A 27,955-nucleotide genomic window follows, 5' to 3' on the forward strand; every position below is an offset into this window, starting at 1 on the left:
GAGCTGACAGTAGGCTGCATGTTTGTAAGCAGGAACTTGCTCCTAGCAGGGAAAGATAAAGCAACACTCAAATGAGCCTAATATGTTATATGTGCTAAACTTCAAGCACATGCTTACACTGTCATGATGATACTCATGGAGGTGCTTAAATTTAGTAGCACCTTCAAACTTTAGAATGGTAGCAAATCCAAACTACTTCCCAAATTCCCCCAAATTTTTAAATATAAAATGAAACAGAGCAATGTTCCTCTCTGAAATACCATTTTGCTGAACTGTATGATCTTGATGGACTTGGGTACACAAATAACAACATAACAGACTAAAAATCCCCCAGATTCTGCTATTACACAGACAAGAAGCTAATGAAAATACTACAGACGTCACAGGAGTTGTGATGAAACTCTAAACAAGCTAATAAATAAGAGTTAAAGTAAAAAGTACGATGATGGTAGCAAGAGAACAATGACAAAGAGCCATATGTTAAAATATTTCCTAAAATGTATTGCAGAATATTAGTAGGTGGAAGAAACAAATATTACAAGGAATAATACCTTCTTTAAAGAGGTGAAAGGAAGGCTGAAAATTGATACAATGAACAACAAAGACTAAAAATTTAATGAATCAACTGGCATTGATTGCTGTGTAATGCAATGATTAATACCACATTATTAAAACAATTATGTCAACAGTACAACATTCTCTCCCTCATTTAGAATTTCTTTTCCCCCTCTGGTTAATACTGTCTTCTACTAAGAAACCTTTCTTCCCCCCCCCCCCCCCAAAAAAAAAAAAGATAGCAAATAATGTTGGTTTATGCTAAAAACACACAGCAATAAAACATGCATCAGAGTCAGCTTTGGAGGAATCTCTTAAATGGAAAAAGGTAAAATACTGAAAACAACAACTGAACAAGACAAACAATACTCCTATGCAGAAGTCATAAGTAATCACAGGTTGAAGGGGAGTAACTAACCCACAGATAAAATTTTGGTATGTAAATGTAGAAATAAAGAGATCAAATTGGGAATTACTCAAAATTAAATAACAGAATTGAGCTAAAATCTTATGCTTAAGGCAGAACTAACAAAAATTGAGGTATTTGGAGAATATTTATCTGAAAAGTTATAATGAACAGTTAAAAAGAGACTCAGCATCACACAATGTCATTTCTAGATGCCTAAAGTCCTTTGCACTGGGGTTCATCTCACATTACTCAACCAAAAAAAGAGTAATTTTGAAATTGTATTAAGGAGCGAAAAATCAAAGTTTGCAACTGTAATTATTCAAGCACTGCCTCTTGAGGAATTTTAAAAACATGAGCCAAGTGAGTAACTTAACACAGAGACTTCAAAGTAGTTCCAAATTCAAACAGCTTTTAAGAAAATACAACAAATAAATAATATAATGGAGGATAGAGACTGACTAAATTTTTCCCATTTTTAACACAGGTGAGGAAGATATAGAAGAGACATCTAGGAAAATCAGTGCAAAACCCAACAAAAGCACTGCATTTAATCCTGGAAAACACGGTATCTTTTAAAATAAATTTGGAAGAGCAACATGTTTGAAATTGCTTCACTATGCAATGACTTTTATTGCACGTTTAACTAACGAACTGCTTGTCAGAAATTAGTTTTCATGCTAGCACTATTCAGCTGACAAACACAAGGATACAGTCTTAAACAAGAAGGCAGAACCTCTGACTCATCTCCAAGCCAGAGAGGGATCAGAAGTTGGAGTACAGATGTAGGAAGTCACTACTATTGCCTGCCCCGCTGTAATGTCTTTCCTAGGCATCCACTAAAGGCCATTGTTAAAAAAAAAAAAATTAAAATTACAGGGTTAGGTAGACCTTTGGTTTACTCCTCTGAATGGCTTTTTTATGTTCTTTTCTCTCCCAAGCAAACAAAGCTTTACCAGTCATGAAGTGCCCAGACTGTGGGGGATGTCCCTGTGTGCAAGACCTGTGACTTCAGAAAACACACCGGACTTAACAAACTGTGAATTGAGCTCAAACACACCTCATAACTCCCATGAACCTGAAAAAAGCCATCAGATAAACAGCCTCCCCTGGGTAACTTTTCCAGCTGTTCATATTTGCAAATTTAGAACAGTATTAATAAAACTGTCAAGGCAGAAATTATGAATCTGGGTCGTGTGATGCATAAAACCCCTTGAAAATAAATGGATTTATTTTATCAACAATTTATACTTAATTTTGAAATTGTAATTTGACAAAGGAAATGTAAGTAGTCATTTGAGAGAAATTGAAGGAGAAATTAGGGAGTCGAGTAGTTAAGTTCATTATTTCAGTCACATTCCCCTACTGATTTTTTACTCTTGTTTAGTGTAACTCCTGGAAGTCAGATCCACAAAAGCAAACATCTGCTTTCAAAAAATAAATGTCTAAGGAGTATAGCATAAATCACTAGAAGACAAGATTTACTTTCATTACATTAACACTAGTATGAATATGTTATAAAACCAAAATACTAAAGTTTATCCAAATTTGCTACACTAGCATAAATGTATTTGTTCAATATTAAAAATATCTTGATAGAGCTGGTTTTTGGTTTGGGGTTATTTTATTTTTGGTTTTTGGCTTGTTTTTTGTTTTTTTTTTTTTTTTGCTGAAACCAGGTTACAAATCCAAGCCTTCTATCTCTCTGCAGCCATTAAAAAGCAGTGAAAGGCAAGAACATGCCTTTCATGATTACAAGAGAACTATTCCACTGCGAGCAAAACCCAGGGTAAAATTCCCACAAGCTGTAAGTTCTCCAATGCCAACAGCAAAGTCCCCTCTTATTTTGCAGTGTGCCAAGTGAACATAGAAACTGCACTGAACCTCTTCCCCCGATAAATGCAGTGCCATCAAACTCTTGTGGTCCTGTGGCAGGTGCTTGGCAAACCAGAAGAACTATTCTGTTCTGCAAAGCCACTGACAAGAGCAGAAGCAGCAGCTGTGTTTGCAGCAGTGGGTCCCCAACCTCACCTCTTCTAAAACAAAAATTGCCAATTAGGGTTAAATTCCTGAAATTATGAACAGTTAATTTGATTTCGATAGTGGATTTACCACAGCAATTCCTGACAAAATCTACTAAATTGAAGAAAAAAAAGAAACAAAAAAAAGAAACAAGCAGTAGCTGTGCTGCTGGTTAGCTGATAAAGTGCATTCCAAACATCAGCTTGGGGAGACATTGATAAAATTTTGCATCAAAAGCGTATTTTATAATCTACTACTTATAGAAACTTTCAATTAAAATCAGAAATCTCGACCTAGACTAGCACAGAATCGGTCTATACTCTGAAGCAAGGTGGCCTCTGGTTACCAACTGCACAAGTGAAGAAGCCAACACCTGAGAACAGCTCTTCACTTGAACCTCTGTCCTCTGCTGGCCTTTGCCAAAGGAAAAGTATCACAGCAAAATCAAGATGTCAGAGCAGAAGGCAGGGAGATGATTAGTTTCCTTGCTAGGACTCCAGATCACAGTATTCTGACATTAAAATAAGCTAAGTTCAAACACTAAGAACAGACAAAACAAAACAAAAACCCGACCCAAAAAAAACCCCAAAAAACCACCAAACCAAATTCTATCTTTTAGTCGCCACAGTTTTTAGTTTTGTGGGTCTTGCATGTTTCTGAGAGGAGCAAAAAAAAGCAGGAGGAAAGTGGCAAAGAAAAATTTTCATAAAGCTTGGGAAGTTCAATTAAATAAAACTGTCTTTAATAGATATCAATAAATTCATGAGCAAACATTTCTGCAATATACATAAGAAGAGAGCATGACCAAACCTTCCTTTCCTTCCCTCCTGTGGACTGAACTGGCTTCAATAGAGAGTGTTGCTAATTGGACAGAATTATCACAGCTGAGAGACTTTAAAAAGGGCCCTTCTCCTGCTACTTCGACAAATGCTGCTTTTAAAATCCATATTATTATGGAATTTTTCTTTCAAAATTTCATTTTATCCACAAACATGTCGAAAATCCTGGGGGAGGGAAAAATGACAAAAAAGTTATTACCTGTTGGGTCTATTTCATGGCTTCTTCACCTCTCCCATTAATCTCTTCCACAAACATCCACATGCACACGCTCACAATCCTAACACCTGCCACAATCTGTAAGCTCCATCTACCCTATTTATTTATTTATTCCCAAAGCAGCATAGCCCATTTCTCCTTCATTTCAGCCTCCTCCCTGCTGAAACTCCAGGGAAACACCAGGACTGAAGTGCAACCTTCCTGCCTCAGATCCAATGCCTCTTGCCACTCCACCACAGTGAAATGCGTCTCAGTTCTCAACTGGAATATGCTCAGTACAGGTGAAAAATTCATGTGCTTCCACCTGATGTTCTTCTTTGAGACATTACAAAGCACATAAACCAGAGATGTTTCAGAAGCTTGTATCTTTGCCAAGTTGGGACAGTTTTCTAATAGGAGCATCCCAAAGCACATTCTTTAGATCAGAGTGAAACTTCTGTCAGCCTGCACACTGCTACCTTAGAGCACAGATACAATGCCTCAACACAACAATAATCTAATTTTTATATATTTATAAATAGCCTATCTTTATTTCTTTACCTACAGATCTTCAACTTTTACAAAAGGCATTTATTTTAAATACAAAACCTCAAAACTCCAAACCTGAGAGAAACTGTCCAGCAGGGAGAGTTTCAGCCTGTCCCATTAAAGTGTGGCTGAGGTAGATGGAAGTGAGCAGAAGCTTATTACAAACCGTGTCAGGCAGTGTGAGCAGACGGCATTATCCGGTCCATTTATCATCTGTAACAGAACATCCGTTTCCTCCCCTCACATCCTGAGCACACACACACAGAGGCTGCCCAAGGAAGCCTGGCAGCTCCGTTTCTGCCAGAACGTTTCGCAGACTGTCACAAGGGCAGGAGCAGATCACCCATCTTCTGTTGATTATATCAGCACATTTGAAACCTGGACCCGCTCAATGGAGTACTTAAGCTTATGCTTAGTTTTAAGCATATCTGTGAATATATTTAGGTTCAGAAAAACATTTAAGCCTTAAAATGCCCAAGTCATTTGCTGAATCTGGATCTTAAAATTCAATGGCTGAATCACAGAGCTTTCTTTTTTTCCTGGAGGTGCCTGAATGCAACATGTATTAAATTAATGAGTTTGAAAGGAAAAATGCCAGCTTGCATGGTGTCTCCATGCATTTACACTTCAGAAACTGTTTAAGGTAGTGCAGAAATCCTGGTCTGTATTTTTACTACCAATCCACTGTAAAACATCACAAGTAGAAATCTATGCTGAAAAAGATATCACGTTTAATATGCAGTTCTGAGGTATACTTCAAACTAAAAAGTATTAAACTGCATCGTAAGAATCCGGGTTCATTTTACCAGCTCTGGCTTCTAGAAGCACTGAAACACGCCTCTTTCTCTTTCCAGATGAGTCTGTCTTATGCCTTAAAACCAATTAATTGGTTTCTCTCAGAAGAAGTAAATTTATTCTGAATACTACAATTGCTTTATATACTACCAAAATGGGGGGGAAAAAAAAGAAATTTCCAGACCAGCACTGCTGAGCAAGAGACTAACATATAAGACAACAAGAAAGGTTTTTTTTAAGTAAACAAAAAAAGAAAAAGTTAAGATAATCTCTAAGGAAACAGATTCTGTGCTCATGTTTCCAGGAAGCAACTGCAGAAGCAATGAGTTAAGCAAAGCAAAAAATAAAATACTGCAAACATCATCTCCTAGCGAGGAAGCTGGTCTTTTCTGCCCTTACATATTTCTGTAGTCTCCTTCTGTTTTCAAGAACTCTACAAGACTGCTTGGAAAGCAAGCATAGCAAGCCAGTCCTATTTCTGAAATTTAGTCCTGCTCTTGGAAAGCCCTAGAAAGTATTTAAATTATAATATATAAATTATATTATATAAATTAAATAGATATAAATTAAAACATGTCAATTAAATAAACAAATATTTATTAAATCAGGGGAAGTTAAATAAATAAATAAATATTCCATCAAGAGATATACTAATAAACTCAAAAGCACAAGTAATCTGGCCAGTTACATAATTGTGACTATTTTTCTGTCTTATGGCACCATCATGCTTTCTAGCAATCCAATCTTTTTTAAAAAACAAATTTTCTAATTGTTTATAACTTATTTTCACTAGTGTTTAAACCACAGCTGTTACATATCATATTCAGCCAGTAATGAACTAAAGCATTATCTGGTTTTATTAGACTTTTGGAAAAGATTTAGAAGCCCAACTGTTCTTTGTAATTTTCCCCAACAATAACAATTAAGATGTGAAGCAGCTGAAAATCAATAGAAATTTCATCACCAACTTACCTGGCACTGGAAAAAACACACTAGTTCATTACTTCTCACCATTTACATATCTGTTCAAAGCTTTTAGAGATTTTTTACACTGGGATTTTAAGCCTACCTTCAAGACTGAAAAAAAGAGAGCCAAGTTCTGGTAGAGAGGGTCTTTTACATACATACCCAAGCAGCATTTCTCCCTCTCTCCAGGGATATTGCCTTTTTTGTATCTATCACTACAAATTAAGGATTCAGCATGTTCTAGAAACACCTGCTGAAAGAAAAAACTCTAAATAAAAGATCTTCTGGTATCAGTCATCCATACAGACTCCTAATTGACTACAGCTTGGGAAAAAATCAGTTGACCTAATAATCTTGTTGTATAAACACAGCACATTCTGTGACACAAAATATTTTATGATACACCACACTTGCAAAACTGTCTGTATAAAAGAAAAGCCTCTATAGAACTCCAGCATACACAAATGAACATTTCAGACATGTTACAGGAACAAGATTTTTCTCACATTCATTTAATCCTGTAGTCAATTCAGAAGACATGAAAAAAATCACTGTAGGTGTAAATTTGTCTTCAAGGTTGTAAGTATCCGCTAATGGTTAATTTTACAGTAACCCAACAGTCTTCAAACTAGCATGATAATACACCCCTCTCTATCTTACCATTAGGTAATCCTGAAATGTTTTGGCACAATGCTTGTCTCAATTTATGGCCAGTGTTTAATAGGAACTGGGATGAAAGTTGCCAAAAGCCAAATTAGCTAATGCTGAATGTAATGAACAGCAGAGCTTTGATCATGCTCTGAAATATATTCTAAGTGAAAAGTGGAAAGAAGGATGCCCATGGAATTAAAATTGACAGTATGATTAATACAAGCCATATGAAGGTGCCTCTTAGCTGATTGCTTACATTACATATTGGCTTCCATACTGACAGGTATAGTTTACTGTCAAAATGCCCTAATGCTCCACATCAAAGAAGGGGGGGAAATTGCCATTTTCTATTAATCTGCAAAACTTATACTTCTTTCCACATTTAAGTCATACATTTTTCTCTGTGCAAAGAGATACAAGGAAATCATGGCATGAGTCACTGTGCTTATGCATTGTAAGGAATTCTGTTCACCATGGCTCAGAAATTCCTCCTTGGTTACCAGACTAGATGACCTGTGATTAGTAAGGAGATATGAAGCAACATTTCTGCCAGGGTTTTAAAACTACTGTTAGCTCAGTGATAAACAGAATTTGTCACCTACTGCAAATATCACAGATTTTAGGAACTCTTTGTTCCTGTCTCAACCAAACCTCACTTGTCCTAGTCCAAGCTGAAGTGAACACAGCTCCAACTGAGCTGTGGACAGATTCAGCAAAGATACCAAAATGTACACATATGAAAGCAATCCACTATACTTCAACAAGCCTTACAGATGGTTTTCCCAAAACTGTGGGGTGGTTCTGAAAGACAGTTAGACTTACCTGACTTTTTTTTTTCCAGTTTGAAAACTGGTGATAAACTGGTGATGGAAAAGGTGATGTTGCATCTACATTAGAATTTAAACCACTTTAAACATTGAAATTTATGTTCTGTCACCTTGACAGCAAGAAACAAAAATGGTAACTGGTGTTTAGTTTTAAGACCAAAGTCTCAGCCAGTCATTCCTCAAGATGATACACACGTTATCCTTTCCCTTAACTGTGAATGAATAACAAGTTCTCCAACTAGATGCATTGCATTATATTTACAGCCATTTGCTTATTTCTCTCACAACTCCCTGGCTTTAGTCTTAGGATGCTTTCAAAACTGATTCACAAGAACATTCACCCTAGTGAAAAATCTCTTTGCCTCACAACACCAAGATAAATAAAGAACCATAACTGAATAAACACGTTATAAACACGTTTTAAACAAAACATAGTGTTTCACCACACTGCCAATGCATCTTCACTGAATGAGTCAAGATTTTAGTGTAAAGCACAGCTTTCTTCCTACTGTATTGCATCCACCCTGTTCTAAGTGGTTTGCTTTGCTCTGCTTCTGTTTGAAGTTGTAAGTAAATTCTGTAGGACATGGCACATTTTTTAATCTGGACCAAAAGGTGACTCATGCAATGTTAAATAATAAACAAAATGTCACAGGCATGACTCATCAGAGAATAAACCAACAGTATTGCAATATATCACACTCTAATCTGCAGATTAATTGTCATCTCTATTCCTGTGCAACTTTAATCAAAGCGAATTAATTGAAAAGGGTCCAGTAAAGTAGCTAATCTGAAACAATTGTGGAGGCAAAAATCACAACTGACTATTTTTCATATTGGGAACTCATCACCTGCATTTCTTCCTGTAAAAACTAAGGGGTTTTTTTGTCAGAACTATGCAAAGTCAAATAATCCTTTGCTTTTATATAAAGGTCAGGAGGAAAGCTTTCCATTCAGCTAGAGTATTTTATTAAACATTGCAGCAGGTGTTTGGATATGCTGCCAAGTCCTAAAAAGCTTTCATTAAAACGGTATCTTAAAAAAATAAAGACCTATACATCCTCCTCAAGCCCTCTTTATCTGTCTTTTCTCTGGATGGGTATTCAAAAAATTACACGCCATTTTCTCTGGTTTGGAACACCATTACCTGCCCTAGCTATAAAAAGAGTTCTTCATCAAAGCTGCTGGAAGCTAGCCATGCAATTCTCACATCAGCTTTTATGGCCATGGCAGATCCCTGCAACAGAGTACAGCCCAGAGTTTAGCCTTAGCTGCTAACCTGCTTCAGCTTCTTGGGAACATAACTGGTTTGTTCAAGCTGACAAAAAGAGACTCTTTAACTGTGTGCCAAATTCACTTTTGAGACAAAATCCTGCAGTTAATGCTGAACTCTTTGTGTCATATGCAAGTAATGGAGTTTTGCAGCAATAACACACCTCCTAACTTTATGCACTCACATAAAAGCAGCCTAAGAAACACTTCCAGAACAGTTTATGTCTTTAAGGAACACAAAGCCCTTGGAAAGGTGTATTCTTCACAAGAGAGGAAGAACAAGCCATGCTCTACACAGTGGCATTCAGTGATTCTATCAAGTCCTTCTGTCAGCTGAGAATGTGAGTCAGAATGTGAATCCCAGCACAAAGATTACAAAGCAATAATTCCTATACCCTGGGATACACATAGCTCCATCAGTGCAGCACTGTTCTCCAAAAATATCAACATAACCCAACACTTAGAGCTTGACAAATTCAGTGGGCATTTGTGACATCTCAAAAAAATTCACTTTTGAAACAGAAGAGGTTGTCAATTGAATTCTGATGTATAAGGAGAAATGAATACCAGCAAATATGATAATACATCAACAAATGCCTTTACTCCTTTACTTACTAATTTAAGAGTTTTTTTCCCTGAGACTTGGCAGTTTGGCATTTGGAACTAGAGTCAGAACAGAAAACCAACAATTTAATCTCAGTGGTGTAAGAGCTTAGACAACATGTATTGAGCACAACTTCTCATCTCCCTACAAGTAGCAAGGCTGAAAGAAAAAAAAAAGATTAAAAAAATAAAATTAAAAAGCTCTAAAAGAGCTCTATTTACAGATTTAATTAGAATTTTAAGACCATTTGGAGAACGACCGACTTGCAGCAAGGGCTCAGCATCACTTTGTTGCTATGAAACATTATCATACAGGAATAATCAGCCATAAAAATCTGTAGCTAACTCGTTCCATGGCAGAAATTATCTCAGCTGAGAAGGACACTTTCAATTTAAAATAAAGTAAATAGTAATTTTGAACATGGCTCTGAAATATACCTCAAGAATCTCAAACTGCTAAAACTGAGATGTCAGACAAGATCCTGGACCTTAGTAACTAAATCTGAACAGGTCCTTGTGTAATTGTAACAATGCATGCAAGCAGAGACAGGTGGAAAACTGAGACATTTCACTTATGAATCTCAACAGAACTGACCGAGGCTGTCTTGAGATTCTGAACAGTCCAGGACTAAACGAAGAAATCACCTCTCCCTGTGACTTTAGAAAGTCTGCTACTAATAATTCAAAGGGGTAATATGATACCAAAAAGAACAGTATCTCAGCTTCAAAACTCATTCTGGGAATGAGAGAAACCTGTGAATAAGCATTACCTCACTACAAGAGTAACTTCCGGCAGCAGTGACTTGGGCTTGCTGTGAACCAGGACGATGGTGTTACAGAAGTATGTATCCCACAGACTTTGAGTTTTGAACCAGTCCTGGGTCTGCACACAGAAACTGATGAAAAGCAGGTATTTACTTCCTGAATCTGGGGACCATTTGTACTTACTGATTTGCCTTATGACCAGACTGAAAAGTAATACTCTTTCTTCTCTTGAGTTAAGAAAATGCTGGAAATTAAAGTATTCTACAGTGCCTTTCCCTCTGCTTGTACATGAAGCAAGTTACTGATGCTTTTTTGTGCTAAGTGTGGGTAAGGAGAGTTCTTCAGGACAAATGAGAGAAGCATACAGAAAAAGGCAAAAGCATGTACAAGAAATGTGAATGTACACTCCTCTACATGAATGTATGGGACTGAGTCAAGCTGGTGCATCAGGGCAAGACTTGCTGCAAACAGAGCATGCCTTGGAATGGACTGTGATGCCCCAGCACTCTGCCAGCTTCACTGCCCCCAAACAGCAATGTAAGCCAGTTTACCATCTTCACACCCTGCTGGCTCCAAAAGGGACAAGATGACTCCTGGGATGCAGAGACAGGTGCTCACCTCTAAAAATAGGCAGTCCTAGTAAATTAGTGCAATTAATGTCTTCAAAAGAAACACGTTTATAGAAGTGAAAACACTGAAGGATCACAACATTTCAAATCTTTCATCCAAACAGACTCCCTCAACAGCACATGAATCTGAACTACAAACAAAACAACAGCACTGTGAACTGTCAAAACATGAACAAAATTTTCACTTTGTTGAGACCCTGCCTTTTTCCCTTAGAAGTTCTTTAAGAGCTGATACTTGCGAGTAGAAATCTCTAAAACCTCCTGGCCTAGATTTTATCTTTTTTCCCCTCTTTTTTTATATCCTTGACCAAGTGTTGTTTGTTAATCTAAACACACACATCCTTCTGTACAAAAGAAGTCTTCCCATTATTCTCAAAAAGGTTAAAAAAATAAAACAGGAGAACTTGTCTAGGAATGCTTGAAAGATCCGGCAGTACTTGGTATATGGGGTTTTACAGCATAACAATTGAGGAATTATCTTCTAACTTAGTAAATTGTTACACAAAACAAAAGGTTAAAGTCATGTCAGATAACAAACAGGCTCATATATCAGTTTGACTGGTTACATTTTTTTTTTTCTAACATCTCATCCAGCATTTTTACTCAGAGAAGAAATATGTCTCACAGGAAAAAAAATTCTCAGTCAAGCAGCATTTGAAAGTAAGACCTTCCAGCATGACAAAAATCATTATGAGAATAAAATTGAGCATATTTTTCCATCAAACCAAGGGAACATTACCATCTTTTGATAATACTGAATGGTTTTGGGTTAGAAAAAATTACTTCACTGTATATAGCAATTTAAAATCCATTTTTATGATGACGCACCTAAGCACCACAGACACCAAGTTCTCTCAAGCCAGAAATAGTATCTTTACTAGTCAGCAGACTAGCTCACTAGACCTTGTTCACTTTCAATGGGAACAAGCATATTACTCTCATATCTCAAAAATTCTCAAAATTCTGTTTTCAGAATTTACAGGGATGTCAGATGTAAAGTAGGAAAGTTCAAACACTGTACTGCTTCTGCGTTTGTTTTATGTGGCCATGAAGGCAATGATTTTTTTAATTTTTTTTTTTCTGCATACCTGATCTTTTAACATTACTTACTATATCACTGAACACCTAGCACATGTGTATCACCCTTTTTTATCCTGGCCCAGACTTTTACAAATTTGAGTTTTCTATTGTTGCTTTGTGGGGAAGAGATTCTTTTGTTTTAAACAATTTTGCATCTTTCCATGTTGCATTTGGTCATTTTTGCTTAACTCCTCTCCCACAGACAAAAAGCATTAGGTAATACAGTTCAAAACAAAAACATTTGAGGATCATTAATGTCCAGGATGCTTCTGAAGATACAAGCCATTCTTCACAATCATTACTCTTCCAAGATGAATACTCAGACTTTGAAACCAGGTAAATGGCAAGAGTATTTTTGTCAAGTTGCCTTGCCTGAAGTGAATATAAAACACGCTTTAGAACTATAAAATATCATTTCCAAAGGAAAGAATTGCAGAAAAGGTTTACTTAATTATCCTGTAACACTGAAAGAGAGACAAGATACAGTTGTATTGATTGGAAAGGGGCTTTGTTACCCTGCTCTGTCAGAGGTTAAGTCCTTGATCTCATTAAGGACATGCTTGGTTGTTAGTAAGGGTAATTTTTCTGACAGTGCTCTGCTTTTGAGGGACACAGATTTAATTTATTTTGGTTGGGTTAAAAGTTCATCTCTCCATTTCTTTCCCTTCTTTTTATTCCCCATCATGCCAGCAATCTTGTCTTCACATGGCCAATTCAAATTTTTTGTCCTTTGATTTTTTTTTTAAAGCTTAAATATATACAGCTGAGATTTATTTTAATCTAAATTCTCCTTCATACTTTCAGAATGTTGTCAAACTTGTTATCTACAAGTGAACTTGCTGTGGCACAGTAAAAGTAGTCTTTTTTTGCCCCATCAGCAGCAGAATATGTTTAATAGGATGAATTACTGGGCTTCTCTGGTCAATCTATAATTCACTCTGCCATTTCTCAACACATTCCCTTTGGAAATGTACTCTAATACTCTTCTTGTGGCCCAAAGTTCCTGAGGTACTATGCCTCAGGAGCACCCAGTTCTGTATCTGGTACTAACAGTGAGGATATAACCATCACACAATTAACATGCCACTCCTGTGTAATCCAAAGACTGATGCACAAGACCCATAGTTTGCATGCAACACAGCAATCCTGGCCCATTCCAAACAGGGTATAGTAAAAGTTTAGTATTTAGGTTTACTGCAAGAATGGTAGAGATTTAATCATTAAGGAACTGCTATAAATAGAAAACCTACTGTGATGGCTCACATGTTGTTTTCAAATGTTATGTGTCTTCTCTTTCTAGATATTTGTATAGCAACAGCATTTTAAAAAAAGATTCATTTAAAACCATATAGTTTTCTGAATATATAATGCTGCTTGTAACATTACACATAGAGCTGTTTTTCAGAATGCATACTTGTCTCTCTTAAATGCAGAAAAGCAATAGATATTTTTTTTGCTTCAAATTTTGCTTCATTATTTGCTTCAAATATAATACATATTTTCTTGACATAAAACACGTATATACAGTTTCTGAAAGTAAGTCTGGTTAGACTGTGTCACTGGGGGAAAAAACTGGTATTAAGATCAAGGATCCCTTATATTTTTCCATAAGGAAATAAGGAGTTGCAAAATCCAATTTTGCCAATAAAAACTTCCAACTGAACAGAAATGATTAAAAAGCACAATGCTAATCAAGGCTTTGGGCTTCTTTTAATGTTCTTTCTTTTCCCTTGCTATGAGACTTATATTCAACAGCTCACAACTAACATGTTAGAAAGGCCAACCAGGTCTGCTATCTAAAATGCACATGCTGTAACTCTCAGTCAATAATAGGTCTAGGAGAGATGACAGAACAGACGTGCACTCCCTCTGTAGTGCATCATATTTCTTCCTTGTATGCACTTAGATGCTTCCCAGTGGACAATCTATTCTTCAATAACCTGTATGAACTTCTGTTACAATCTTCTGAATAATAGATCTACTTTACACAAAGTAAACTTACTTTATGAATTTTGCTTTTATATATCCACCTGCAAAGTAAACCCTTTATCTGAAAGTGCTTACAACTGAGAATGCTCCATCATGAAAACAAGGTTTTTAAATTGACTAAAAGCATTTTCAAGAACACTAACTTTGTTTTTATCTTGAATGATTGCCAACACAGCTTCCAATCATGAGGGAGTAGACTTGTGTTCCCTTGCTCACTTACTCTGCTTAAGCTTAAATAGTGCAAATAGCCTTTGCTATTTTGTATTTTGCTATTTTGTTTGTAGTCCATCAGCAAAGCATCCCCTCAGTGCAGAGGAAAGCCAGCTGGGAGCAGCAGCCTTCAGCACACACAGCAGGCAGGGGTGGGCTATGTGCTGCATGAGGATGGGTGGGAGCATAAAGGCAGCACGACTGAGATAAAATTTGTAATCAGGTTCTGGGTGAGGCCATTTTAATTCAGTCCAGCTAGATACCTGCATATTCCCCAGTCCCACACACTCCATGTGCACTGATGACTCAGTCTAAGCTCCTGTTCCAAACACCACAGTTTTGATCACTGACAAAAGAAGCAAGAGGGCACAGATTTATGATTAAATAGGAAAGATTAGTGCTGACTGGTGAAGCACAAGCTCATCTTACTGGCTCCTTCTTAAACTTGAACACTAATAGCAGTTTTTCCTTTTTCCTGCAAAACTCATTTAGCTATGAAGCTCACATGACAAAAAGCCCTGTATGCCTCACAGCAGAGAGGTAGAGCAAGACTATAAGTGGAACAAACACATCTTCCTCCACAGATTTGAGTAACAAATATTATTAAGCCAAACAATAGCTCTGGAAATGAAAAATGAAAAGCAATCCCCTATCACCACATACCTCAGAGCACGAGTTTGGATATCATATGATGAAAACCAGTTTCTGAGAAAGTGTCAGCATGCTCTATTTTTGTTGGCATAACCAGCAGTGCTCTAGTTCTGAAAATCAGGTCAATGCTACTTTTGTACCTACATGCAGATGCTTGAAATCAGATACCTGTATTTTATAAGTTCTGTCTTACTATACAATGTTTGTCCGAGTACTTGAATCACTGAAACAGACAAGCACTAATAATAATCACCCTGAAATTAAAGACTAGACACGCAAAGTTGGATCAAGACTTTTTTGTTGAGCAAAAGTAAATTAAAACCATGTATGAGATTTTCTTTCATCTAAGTTTAATTATCTAATAAATCAAGCGTAACCAAAGCTAGCAGGTTCCACATCCCCAGATGGCATATTGCTCCATTCCAAATGAAGGCAGGAATGACTCTCTGCAGGTGTCTCTACATTCCCCTTGCCCAGACAGTAGTCTAGGCAACTGGCTTCAGACAGATACTAGCTTTCACATTGTTAGGGGAGACTTTCCATTTTGTAGGATTTTAAGAGTAAATGCCATAAAAACCTCACCAGTTGAACTCAGAGGGAAATATGCACAACAGTGCTTGAGTGGAAGAAATACTCCAAAACCTTTTAAGGCAGAAAAGTCACGTTGAAATATTAAAAATAGTGTAACTTGTGAAATAGGAGGTACAGTTCCTAGTCTGTTGTGATTACTGAAGCTAACTACTAAAGCAGTTATCTTGCTTAGGTTGTGAAGTGTGTATTTAATAGGTTCATTACATGAATGGGTGCAGGCAGAGGTCTCGCATTTTACTACACTGATCTCTCCAGGGCTTCCATACAGTGTTAATGGTAATAAGTTCAGGATTTTAATAAGAAAAAGAAAGACTTCAAAAAACCTTTAACCTACATGTGAAATACAGAATATTAGAGAAAATTTTGTTAACTATTTTTGCATAGGTGAAGGATGCTGAGACTACAATACTGGAGAATATTTTAAAAAATGTCTTGTATATGCTTTGATGGGTTCAGTCTCAACTATTTTAAAATTACTGTATTGTGCTTACACTGGATTATCAGGAGATAAACAGTTTTCTAAATTTATGACTTCTGGAAAAAGACCCAAACACACAAAGCTACATCTTCACTAACTTATCATCTGGGACATCCCAAACATTTGTACATGCGCATCAAAAGAATATTGGAAAAGATGCACTGTTTTCAAGCTTCTGGAATGAAATTATAATACACTTCATGTACAGTAAAATTACTGCATTAATTTCCTTTCCCAAAACATAAAGATCACTTCAGCTTTCTGGGTCTCTCTGATCATCATCCAGCTGTGCAGATTTCTCTAGTGCTGAGGAAATAAACATAGAATTGTTTAGTTTGGAGAAGATCTCTAAGATCAAGTCCAACTGTTAACCCTGCCCAGCAAAGTTCATCACTAAATTGTGCCCTACACATCACATCTACAGGTCCTTTAAATGCCTCCAAGGACGGTGATTCAACCACTTCCCTGGGCAGCCTGTTCCAATGCTTAACAACCCTTTCAGTGAAGAATTTTTTTCTCATATCCAACCTAAACCTCCCCTGGTGCAACTTGAGGCCATTTCCTCTTGTTCTGCTGCTTGTTACTGGGGAGAAGACACTGACTCCCACCTTGCTACAAGACCCTTTCAGGCAGTTGTAGAGAGTAAGAAGGTTCCCTCTGAGACTCCTTTTCTCCAGGCTAAACAATCCCAGCTCCACAGCCATTCCTCACACTGTCCTCACTCATGTTCCAGACCCTTCACCAGCTTTGCTGCCCTTCCTTGGACTCACTCCAGCACCTCAATGTTCTTTCTGTCCCAAAACTGAACACAGGATTTGAGGTGCAGCCTCACCAGTACCGAGTACAGAGGAACAATCCCTGCCCTGGTCCTGCTGGCCACACTATTGCTGATACAGGCCAGGATGCCATTGGCCTGCTTGGCCAGCTGGGCACACACTGGCTCCTGTTAGCTGCTGTTGACCATATCCCAACAGTTTCTTTTCTTGATGAAAAGTGAACTTTCATCACACCAGCCTGTCTCCCATCAGAAGACATTTAACCTTGGTTTTACTGGTGCAGCAGCCCCTCATTTACATGGCTGAACAAAACTCACTTAAATTACAGAGAAACAAACACACAAAGAAAAGCCCACCTTCCAGGAACAAGACCCAGATAACAAGAAATTAATTCTATTTAAAAACAATGAAGAAACAAAGGTACTTGGGGTAAAAGCAGCATTCTGAAATTCTAAAGTGGGTGTTCATAGATAATTTTTTTGTCAGATGTAGTCCTGGAATTCCAGATCAAAATAGGTAACTTGTAGTACCCCCACACACTTCCAACTATCTGTGAATTCCCAGTGCAGATTCATGCAGTCAAATGGGCTTTTAAGTGACACATTAAATTAGGAGTCTCATACCTTTTTAGAAAACTTAGGTCAATTTACTGGTAAAGCCCTCTGGCCATTAGTATTTCCATTTTAGTATTTCCCATCAACAAGTCAAATGCAAACACTTTAAGCTTTGTTAGTCTTCAGCAATCCCAAATGCCAGTTTCTTGATTACCTACTGGGCTGTTGCATACTACTCCATCTCTTAAACTGGAAGAGGAATTACAGTATTATAAAATCACTTAGAACTTGCATCATAAACTGAACTATTCATACCATCTGTTATAAAAGACAGGATTGTTCTCCCTCCTGAAGAAAAGATCGAGGTTAATCTGCTTCCCCAGTGCTGTGCAGCGAATCGGAAGAGCAGGGTACACTAAGATGCTGAAATCTATAGCTGCCCATTTCATGACAATTCTATATTACCTCTTCAACAACCTTGATGCACAGCTACCCCAGCACATCAGTCTCATGTCCTAAAAATTCTAGGATTATTCTAGTTCTTGAGGCTGCAAATGACTTTTTTCTTTTTTAACATTTGTATATTATTACCTATAATATTATTACTTCATGCCCAGATAGTTCAGCTGGAGAATCCAGCCTCTGCATGAGATGTTTAAGACAGTTATTTCAAGTGCTTCAGGTCAATAAGCCAATACTACTGCACTCTTGTAAATGAGGCCAGGATTTCTCATGAGGTTTTACCAATAACTTCAGAAATATAAAATTATTCCTTTCATCCTCTTTGTCTTACCTAACACCACAGATCCATTGTGTTCTAGGAGACTTTATGCAAATAAAACTGTGAACACAGATTCAGCTGGAAAATTAAACTCCTACCTACACTGCCATCTTATTGTTTGCAGAACAGAACAATTGGAATTTAGAAATAAATTCATTTTCATGGCAAAATTAAAAACAGAAAGCTCATTATACAAAGAGTAAACCAGTTTTAAATAGGTATATTTTGTTCTCTCATTTAATTATTTTCTTATGCAAGTATTTTGACTGTATGTTTAGGCCAAATTTTTCTCCCATCACAGCTCACTTTCTGATGATGACTGAGGTCATGAATGCTGGATTAGAAAGCAACAGTTAAAACCATTCCTGCAGTAAACTGCCATATTAGAGCTCAAACAATATCTCTAAAAATATGAAAAGAAATAAAGAACACAATTAAAATAACAGGTAAAAAAATGTGTCCTACATTCAAGTGCAATGCAGAGAAGAAATTCCTTTTGAGTAGTTCCAGGCAAGTGCTCTGGTGGTAGATACTACAATGAAAGAGGAAAAGAAGCATCTTACAGACAAAGGAGAAATAGTCTGGGCTCAGGCCCACTTTTCCATTTCCACAAGATCTGGAAATATTATGCATATTTGGCTTCCATAAAAACAGCTCTTAAGCTAGTTTGTATTATATGACAAAGTTATTTATCATTCATAACGTAAGATTCATGGTGAAGAAAATTTGCAAATAAGAGGAAAAAAATCTAAAGATTTCATTGGTCAGAAGAGTTCAAGGAAAAAAATCTGCAATTCTGCACTAAACTGTAAGAGGAAGAAAAAGCTTTGAGGTTTTTCACAAATGAAGAAATAAATTCTAGTTAAGTTACTTTTAAGACTTCAGTATGTGTTTTTGGTATGATGGAGAAAAAAAGTGCTAATGAAAATATTTTATTTTTAATTACAGGAACTGAAAAAAAAAAGCAAAGCAAAGCTTAGTGAAGTAAACCTCTCATTTTCTCACATGTGCACTGTTCCCAACAGATAAATCATTTAGATCTACATGCCCTACCATATAAAAACCAGATGCAACCTTACCCATGTCATACCCACACACAAACAACTCTACCAAGACTGCAGTGCAAGCTTCAAGGATAGATCTATCCAGAAGGCATAGCTTCTCAAAAAGTTCAAAGCCACTTTAAAATCTTGCTCTTTACTGTGGCTGCATATTCAGTTTGTCTCTCAGAGGAACAGACACACGGTATCAGGTGATGATAAAATCTGGAACTGTAATGCTGTTTACAGTGACTATACATGAATCAAACCATGGCTTTATCCAAGTGTGACAGAATTCCTATGAGATAGGAGGAGCTCAGTGAACCATCACACTCTTCTAATGAGTAAACACCTTTCTGTCTCTCCTAATCTCTACAATAAACACCAATCAGTAATTCTAGGCTTTCCTCTTCACTCAGTATGCCACCTAATTCTGAAAAGATAAATGTGATTATTTTGATAGAAAAAAAGATGATGCAAAACAAATTACTAACATCAGCCCTCCTGTAGAATCAAGCCAGAATGTTCCCACTTTGTAAACAAAAGCTTTTCTCCAGTCTAAACTCACAATTGTTACATACCAAGTTTCTAACATATAAATCTTGAAAAATAATTTTGTTTTTATCCATCACACTCACGTAATTTTGAGAAAACACTACTGAAGGCTAAAAAAAAGTAAATTATCTGAGTATAGACAAATGCAGACTGAAACTGTGGAAATTTAACACTCTTTCTGGTTTACCAGAATTATAGTAATGTGCAGCATTCTGTCTTATTCATTGTGCTGCTTATGAAGCATTTTAATATCATGGTTTCAAGAAGTTTAAAACAAAACAATAGAAAATACTTTACTTTTAAATTCAATGATGCTCACAAGATCTCCGTACTGAACTGTTTGCTCTAAAAGGTCCTTATTAAAATTCTAAGACAATGTTGATGAGCAGATGAAGAACCTATCTCTAACAAAATTTATTTTTAGGTTTCAGTAATAATGCACCCATCACATTATTACCATTTCAAAAAATTCAGTTTTCCCAGACTGAAGTTACTGTAAAATCTGATAGAAACCAACTCTCTCATACTGCAGCAGTATAGCAAAAGCTTTGGAAAAAAAAATCAAACATACCTAGCATACAGAACTAGACTATAGCATTTTATTTCTTTGATAAACCCTTCTAAGCTTTCACTCACAAAATATTTGAAGCATTAACTATACAGCTATAAGACTTAACTATATCCAAGTTGTTGTGACACTGTCAGTGTTTGATGGTAAACAAGAAGGTGGAAGATTTTGTTATGTGGTACATTCCCTTTAATGATAAAGCTAAACATGTTCCCTCAGTAGTGACAATTCTAAATTAAAAACGAACATTAGGACACTGAGGAAACTTTTTTACCCAGCTATACAAGTCACTGTAATATGGTTATCACAGCACTTATAAAGTCTAAATCTTTTTTCTCTTCATTAAAAAAACAAAAAGAAATATGTCAGGGGGGTGGAAGAGTATATTTTACTCAGGTTAGTTGACTGTGCATTACAGAATGAATAATTTTGTCTATTGCTCATTGTAATGCTGCATTATTCCTCCAATGAAATTAATGCCTTTGGGTTAAAGGACTTTCCCTATATAAATTTTGTCTAGTGAATTCAGAAAGATTTTTCATTCTTCTCTAGAGGACCTGATAACAGAGGCTTTTTTTTTTTTTTTTCTACTGTCCTGGGGTGACTTTATGATGCTTGTATCCCCATTTGTCTGTTTAGCCCAGAAATAAGTTTTGCACTTTTAAGACTGGTTCTGAGAGTGAATTGGGGGAGAGAAGAAGCGTAGAGTTTGTTTTCAGAAACTGCACTTGCTCCCCCGCCTCCTCACCCGGACTGTGTTGTCTGCGCACAGACAGACAGCAGGAGAGAGCTTCCCTTTGCTTTTTAGTTAGTTCTTAGCTAGCTGAGGCAGAGTTTCCTGGACTGTGGTTCTTCTTGTTCTTGCACCTGTTTAAACCTGCTCTGGACTGAACACCCAGAAGAGCACCAGCAGCTCGCACCTGTGGCCCACCGGGCTGGGCGGCATTTCCAGCGCTGGAGGGACTGATAACAGACTGGGTGAGCTGAGCTACAGCTCATGAAGGGGACTTTCTGAGTTTGTCATCTCTTCATATTGGCAAGAGGTTTTATTGTTTAATATCGTTCATTTTTTTTGTGCTGGTGAACACTTTGCCTGTTACATAAGCAGCTTTTTTCCCCACTTTTCTCCAAGGAAATGTTTTCCCGAACCAGTTGGGGGAGAGGCCACTTGAATCTGCTTTCTAGAGGAACCCCCTTAGAGGTTTTCTCCAAAATTTGCCCTAAACCAGGACAACTACTTATTTTAGAAAGTGCAGGTGTTTATGATCTGATTTATCACCAAAAGAAAAGCCACAAAAGCAAACTCTTTTAAAGAATATCACACAAGTCAGAACTACATAACATAGCTAGAAGCTATTTCCACCCCTTTGACCTTGTGTTCACTAGAGGAAATAAAAACAAATAAAAATTCCTCTGCGTTCAAGCAACTCCATCCAAGGTAACATCCTATGGAAAACAAAGTAGTTTTTGATTATTTAGGATAAAATGAGCAGGCTCATCTGAATTAAGCAAAGACCAGAGATTTATCTTTAAACCTTTTCAGGAGCTAGTGAGAAGTCATTACAGTGATTTATTAAAAATATGGATATTGATCTAGTACCAATATCCAACTGTGACAGACAAAGACTCTCTAACAGTTTAAAGTTGCCATGCCGGGCAGCCTGCGGGATGGCTCCCAAATACACACCACAATTTACAGGTCATTACAGAGTCCTTTTATCTATAAGAGTATTGAATACCCAAAATACAAATGCATATTCATAACTTTGGTACATCCCATTCCCTGCTTCATATAGTAATTAGTTCAAAAGCTATTAAGCATGTGTAGTTTGTTCCTCGAAATGGGTCGATGGTCCCTTTCATGGGGAGGGGTCTCAAAATGAGGAACTAAATGAAGTTTTTCTCGTTCTGACCTTTCTACCTTTTCAATGCAAATATGACAAATGAACCCTTGGTAGAACTCCCATTCCTGTCTTCAACTGATTTCAGAACAGAGGAGGCCTAAAATTGTCTTATGTTCCTAAAAGCTAATTATCAGTTTCTATATTCTTCATTATAAACCCAGCTAACCAAACATTATGTTGACAAGCAATCAATTATTAGTTAAGTACTAACTCTTAACTTCATCAAGGCCTACCCATTTATTTTGATTAACTCTAATAAAGCTTATCCCTAACTAAAACCTCAGCTCCTCTAAAATCCCTAAATTCCTTAAAGTTTATGTCTCAACAGCACAAGCTCACAGCGCACCAATGAGGTACCTGCCATTCAGCTGGTTTGCAACCACTGTCTACACCTTTCAGTGCAAGGAACTGGGGCAGTTCATACCAGTGGCACTTTCTAGGAAATGGATAATCAGCAAGAAAGACAGGAATCCTGGACTCCAAAGGCTGCCTAATACAGCAAATCAACACGGACAGACGTGAAGACCTAATTATTCTGCATGCTGTTTTTTGTAATTCATTTCCAATCTCATTGCTTCCACTTCTGTGCACTGGCAGCACTTTCCTTCTTTGTATTAGGTAAGATGCCTTACCAACTTTGCCTCCTTTTCCTCTCAAGAAGTCACTGTCTTCCCTGATCTGGAAGCTCAGAAATAAATCATTGCTTGTCTCAGGCTATTTAAACTGTCAGTATATCAATGCAGCAGAAACTGAAAGTATAATCTCTACTAGACATGATACATATTATCATCATTTATTTGTTCTATATCACAAAAATCACAGGTTAGCAAAGCCAAACAAAAATTAATAGTCCATCAATGGGGGAAATGAGAATATTTTTTTTTTTAATTTAACAACACTTTTTCAAAATCTTCAGAGAAGGAAGCACTGATGAATCTAAAGTCAGGGACCAGGGACTCATGGCCAGCACTCAGGAGATCAGGCGCTCTGATTAAGTGTGGGAAATGCTTAATTCATACTCCAAACACTACTGACTGTTCATCAGCCCTCTCAGGTAAAATACTGCCCTGCAGGACACATCCACTTTCCAGTTCATTAACTAAGAAGTTCTGTATTTCAAAGACAGGATAGAAAGCTAAAAAAAAACCCCAAAGCAATAGTCTTTCTAAGGTGTCTTAGTCCTAAGTATAAAAATACCTTATGTTAACACACATATACTCATCCTTCCATTGTACTGTGTTTGAGATGTAGTCCCAAACCACATCTGAAGGCTTTGTGTCACACTTGATCTTTGAAATCAGTAATATCTCTACATACGCAGCAGTCCCCTGATATTTTTGGCAGCAGAATGAAAACCTTTATCTTTGATAAAATCAAGTTCAAATTCATAGATTTTCATGGAAGTGAAACCGTACAAATGGATTATTGGGGCCATAAAAGTATTACTCTCTCTTTATAGAAGATACTATTATTTTAAACCAATTCAAAAGCTAATGACACAATCTGCTGGAATAGCATTGGGTGGAAAAAGGGGTTAGGATTTATTCAGAGAAGACACGGAAAAAGGAGCTTTTATTCCGCTGGAGAATTACATTAGGATAATTATCACAGAAAACCAGAAAACCAGAATGCTCCTCACAAGAATTAGCATCTACAGTCTCCTTTTACTTAATTTTGTTGTGGTGGAGAGGTAAATATACATACTAGGACTTTCTGAAAAGAAATCCCTGACATGCTAGTAACAGAAAACAGTCTCTATTAATTATGAGATTAATGATATATATGTTGTTATACTACATAATGTCATATACATAGTACATGTTATATACTAAAGAGTTACAGATGTTTAATGATACAAATCTTACATTAAAGAGGGCAGAACAAACCACTACAGAAATGCACATATGGGATATAATCTAACGAGTTCTTTTGGAATTTATTTGGGTATAGGTGCCAGTCACCTGCAACTATTTTAGAGGTTCTTATTTCATAACACTGATTCAGTTTTACTTCCCTTCCCATGAACAGTACTAATGCTATGGGGACTTTTTTTTTCTTTTCAAAGTGCTTTAGGCTGACATCAGAAAGTACTTTAAATTTTAAGAGTGCCTCCTGTGCATCCCTGTCTAGCGTGTCTAAGAGGAAACATTGTCAATCAAGTCTGACTAGCAGCCATACAGGTCATGAAAGCAGCTGCATTACCAAACAGCGTGGACAGCCTTTGTATTCAAAAGATAATGCAGTGCAGGTTTGAAAACAACAAAGCAAGGGAGGAGTGTTCAAAATCATAGCTAGGAGAACAGAAACACCAACATACTTTAATCTTGGAAAAACATTTAGGATGCTGAATACCCCTTTGTACCTTCATAAAGACAAAAGAAGCTTGGTACCATTGGGAATGACTGCCTATTCTGTTTTGCTGCTCCAGTAGTTATAAATGCCACATCTCAGGCACTGCTGCTGCTGCTTTGTTGCTGTGAAGTGACAGCTGAGAAAAACGATGATGCTAGAGATATGTGTTATGAATATACAAATAGGTGAGAGACAACTGATTCCTGCAGACAGGAGTCTAGACATTTCATTTAGTAAGTTCTTGTCCCTTTCCTTAAATCCAGCAACCCACCAAAAGTACGGCCTTACCAAATACCTCATACAATGTGCCTCTGGAACTCTACTGGTAGATAATGGTGCATTACTACAGCCTGAACACACTCGACAGCTTCAGCAGCAGCATTGATCTCAATGTCACAGAAGAGACTAGTTCAAGGTTCCTGAGCCTACTGGGATGCTGAATAGCCACCTGCAGACAGTCCTGCTTTGTGTGCACAGAATAAACTGAACTATTGACAATACAATATTTGTTTTCTTTTTAACAAGAAATCCTGGTGAAAAAATGTAGTGAAAGAGAAAACATAACTACCATACAATAGATAAAGAGTAACTTCCTTGAGAAGTAGAACATTAGTTCTAAAATACTGTATAAGAGCTTCTGAACAATGCTGAAATGTAACAGGAATTTGGAGTTTGGCTATGTTGATACATTTACCTGCTACCCTGTCATGCAACAAAGGAAAAGGGTTTAAGCTATGTAAGAGAAAGGGGGGAAAAAAAAATCCTTTTTCCTCCTTCTTTTAAACACAATTCAAAGCCAATCTCCAATTAAACCTGTGTATTACCAAATCACTTATTTAGTTCATACCCAAAGGACATGGTTTCATATCCTAAGACCATATTCTTCTGTTGTGTTGACATTGAACTAAACTGAAAAAAAATTAAGCATGTAACTGAAATAGAAATAGTGTATCATAAGTATGTTCACAGCATCAATGCACCATTCTGGCAGTTAGGCAGTGATAAAAACTAGAATGGTTTGGCCTTTTTGATTCCTTTCTGGAGCTTCAGCGTAAGTTTTTCCTGCCTTACATCCCAGGACAATTGTTCCAATTGCTCTTAAGAAAATAAAAGGATCCCAATGATGGATAAATATAAGCTTACAATTTCCAGCCATTTCAGGTTTTGTTATATTTCTATAGACTTTCTAATAATCCACTTCAATACCAATGTAGTCTTCTTTTTAGCATCTTTCCAAGTTAATAAAAAGCACAAAATTACAAAACTAAAAATGCTATAGCTTATACAATGGCATATTAGAGGAGGCTGAACTATTTGAAGTGAAATCAAGGCCTTGTCAACAGTACACCACATTCAATAATGACATCAGAAGTTTTTAAGAGTCCTATCCCCATTGGAGAGCATGGTTATATTATACTTAGAACAGTAAACTTGGTATGGCCATCACAATAACAAGTAACTAGCGGTAACAAAGAATCCCAGCCAGTCTCAGAGCCGCCTTGCCTGCAAGCTCCTGAATGCCAAAAGGAACAATAAGAAGACTGTTTCTATTATGGTGTTCTCTCTTATTAGGCCAGGTCTTGTTTCTGCAACAGAAACCTTTTCTTTCATGTATTTATAACTACAACTAAGTTTCCTGAATATCTTCACTCCTGAGTAGCATGACTGTTTTCATGACACACTGTGCTAACTAGGAAAGATCAGAAAGAATGTGTATATAAACAGAAGTACCCCAAGAAGAATTTGATATATGGAAAAAGAGGACAACACAGAAGGTTTACACCACCACCACCTGGTTTATGCCACAGTCAAAGGTTCTTGTCACCACTAACAACCAACAATTAATGCCAATCAGCTTGCCTCAGTATAAAATTGTTTCCTGAGAATACTATAAAACTTGGTTGATAAAGAATTTTGATGAAGAATACTTTGAGCATCTGAAAACACGTGACTTGAATTACATAAAGTTTTGATTAAACAGTATCATACAAATTAAAAAGGTTTAAAAATGAGACATATGGTAGAGCTCAAGGGTACCATCTTAGAATGGTTGTACCTTTTCTGCAGTGGCACATGATCCATCTCAAAACACAGTACTTGTTGACCAAAATATTCAGATCTTGATGATTTGGAAGAAAAATAAAATAATTTCAGAAAAAAACCCCTGTGGTGCCTAAGCAACAATAAATTCTGAAGAAACTAAGGTGCTGACACAGAGGTACCACATCCCTTCACTGACCCCATACAACCAAGACAAGCTTTCAGAACAACCAAGTGAAAGGCTGTACCTACAAATGGCTACAAGGGTCAGGTGACAGAATGGGGGAGTCACTGTCCTCAGAAGCAGTAACTCAAAATAAGATATCTGGATACTGACTAATAATAATTTGGATAATATTCCTTGGACAGCATGGAAGTATTGTACTAAATGTGGTAAACAAAGGAATCTGGAGAAGACAGAAAGCGAAATTACTTTGTGATGAGACTAGTACTGGAAAAGGAAAGGAAATGTAGGATTCCCCACCTCAAGACCAATGTTGTAAAAATGGGAAATGCTCACAGAAAAAAATCCCAACATATTGAGGTTTTTTTACTGAAGAATCACAGTGACAGAGTAAAGAAGCCTTTATTTACCAAGAAAATTAAAGGGTAATTTGATTAAAGTATACAAGCGAGATATCAAAGGGAATAGAAGGGTCCTAAATTTAGTGAGGCAATGAAGGACAAGAAACTGAAGATGGTCAAATGCAAAATAGGTGATTTTTCTTTTCTTAAATGGCACAATTTATGCTTGAAAGAAGATACTAAGGATCAGCATTTTTGCAACTTATTAAAGCATAATTTTCATCAATTGTTTTTGGAGTTTTGGGGTTTTTTTAAAGAGAATGTGCTACCAGCTCCAATTTTTAAGAGACAAGAACTGAAAACATAATGGAATTCATGTCAATGTTAAGAAAACTTGAGGTTTTCTGGTTTTAAAACCTGTCATGTTCAGAAATGTTCAATACAAATAAAGTACTACTACCTGAGCAACATTTTTTTCTGTGCATAAAGTGTTCTATGCAAAATACCCATTTTCAAAACTTATGTGCAGTACTCTCACAAGTGCAAATGTCATTTGGCAATCTTTGTAGTTTTACTGTAATAGCTAAGGAACATTCTTTCATTTGATGAGCTGAAAGTGCCTCAACAGATCAGCACATTGGTACTAACTGAAGAATCACCAAATGTATAAAGTCTGTGTTCTCTTTACTTCAAAGTGAAGAATAAAAACAAGAGGCAAGATATAAGAATAATAACATAATAAACTCTTAGAAATCAGACTGCTTATGTTTCAAAAGACATAAATCA

General features: G+C 36.8%; 1 protein-coding gene across 1 annotated transcript in view; it reads right to left on the reverse strand.

Moving 5' to 3' along the window:
* The window catches only part of ANO10 (anoctamin 10), a 121,997-nt gene that overhangs the window by 41,811 nt on the left and 52,231 nt on the right, over positions 1 to 27,955 (reverse strand). The gene's annotated exons all lie outside the window — the stretch shown is intronic.

Source organism: Fringilla coelebs (assembly GCF_963513975.1).
Source record: "Fringilla coelebs genome assembly, chromosome: 1".
Taxonomy (NCBI): Eukaryota; Metazoa; Chordata; class Aves; order Passeriformes; family Fringillidae; genus Fringilla; species Fringilla coelebs.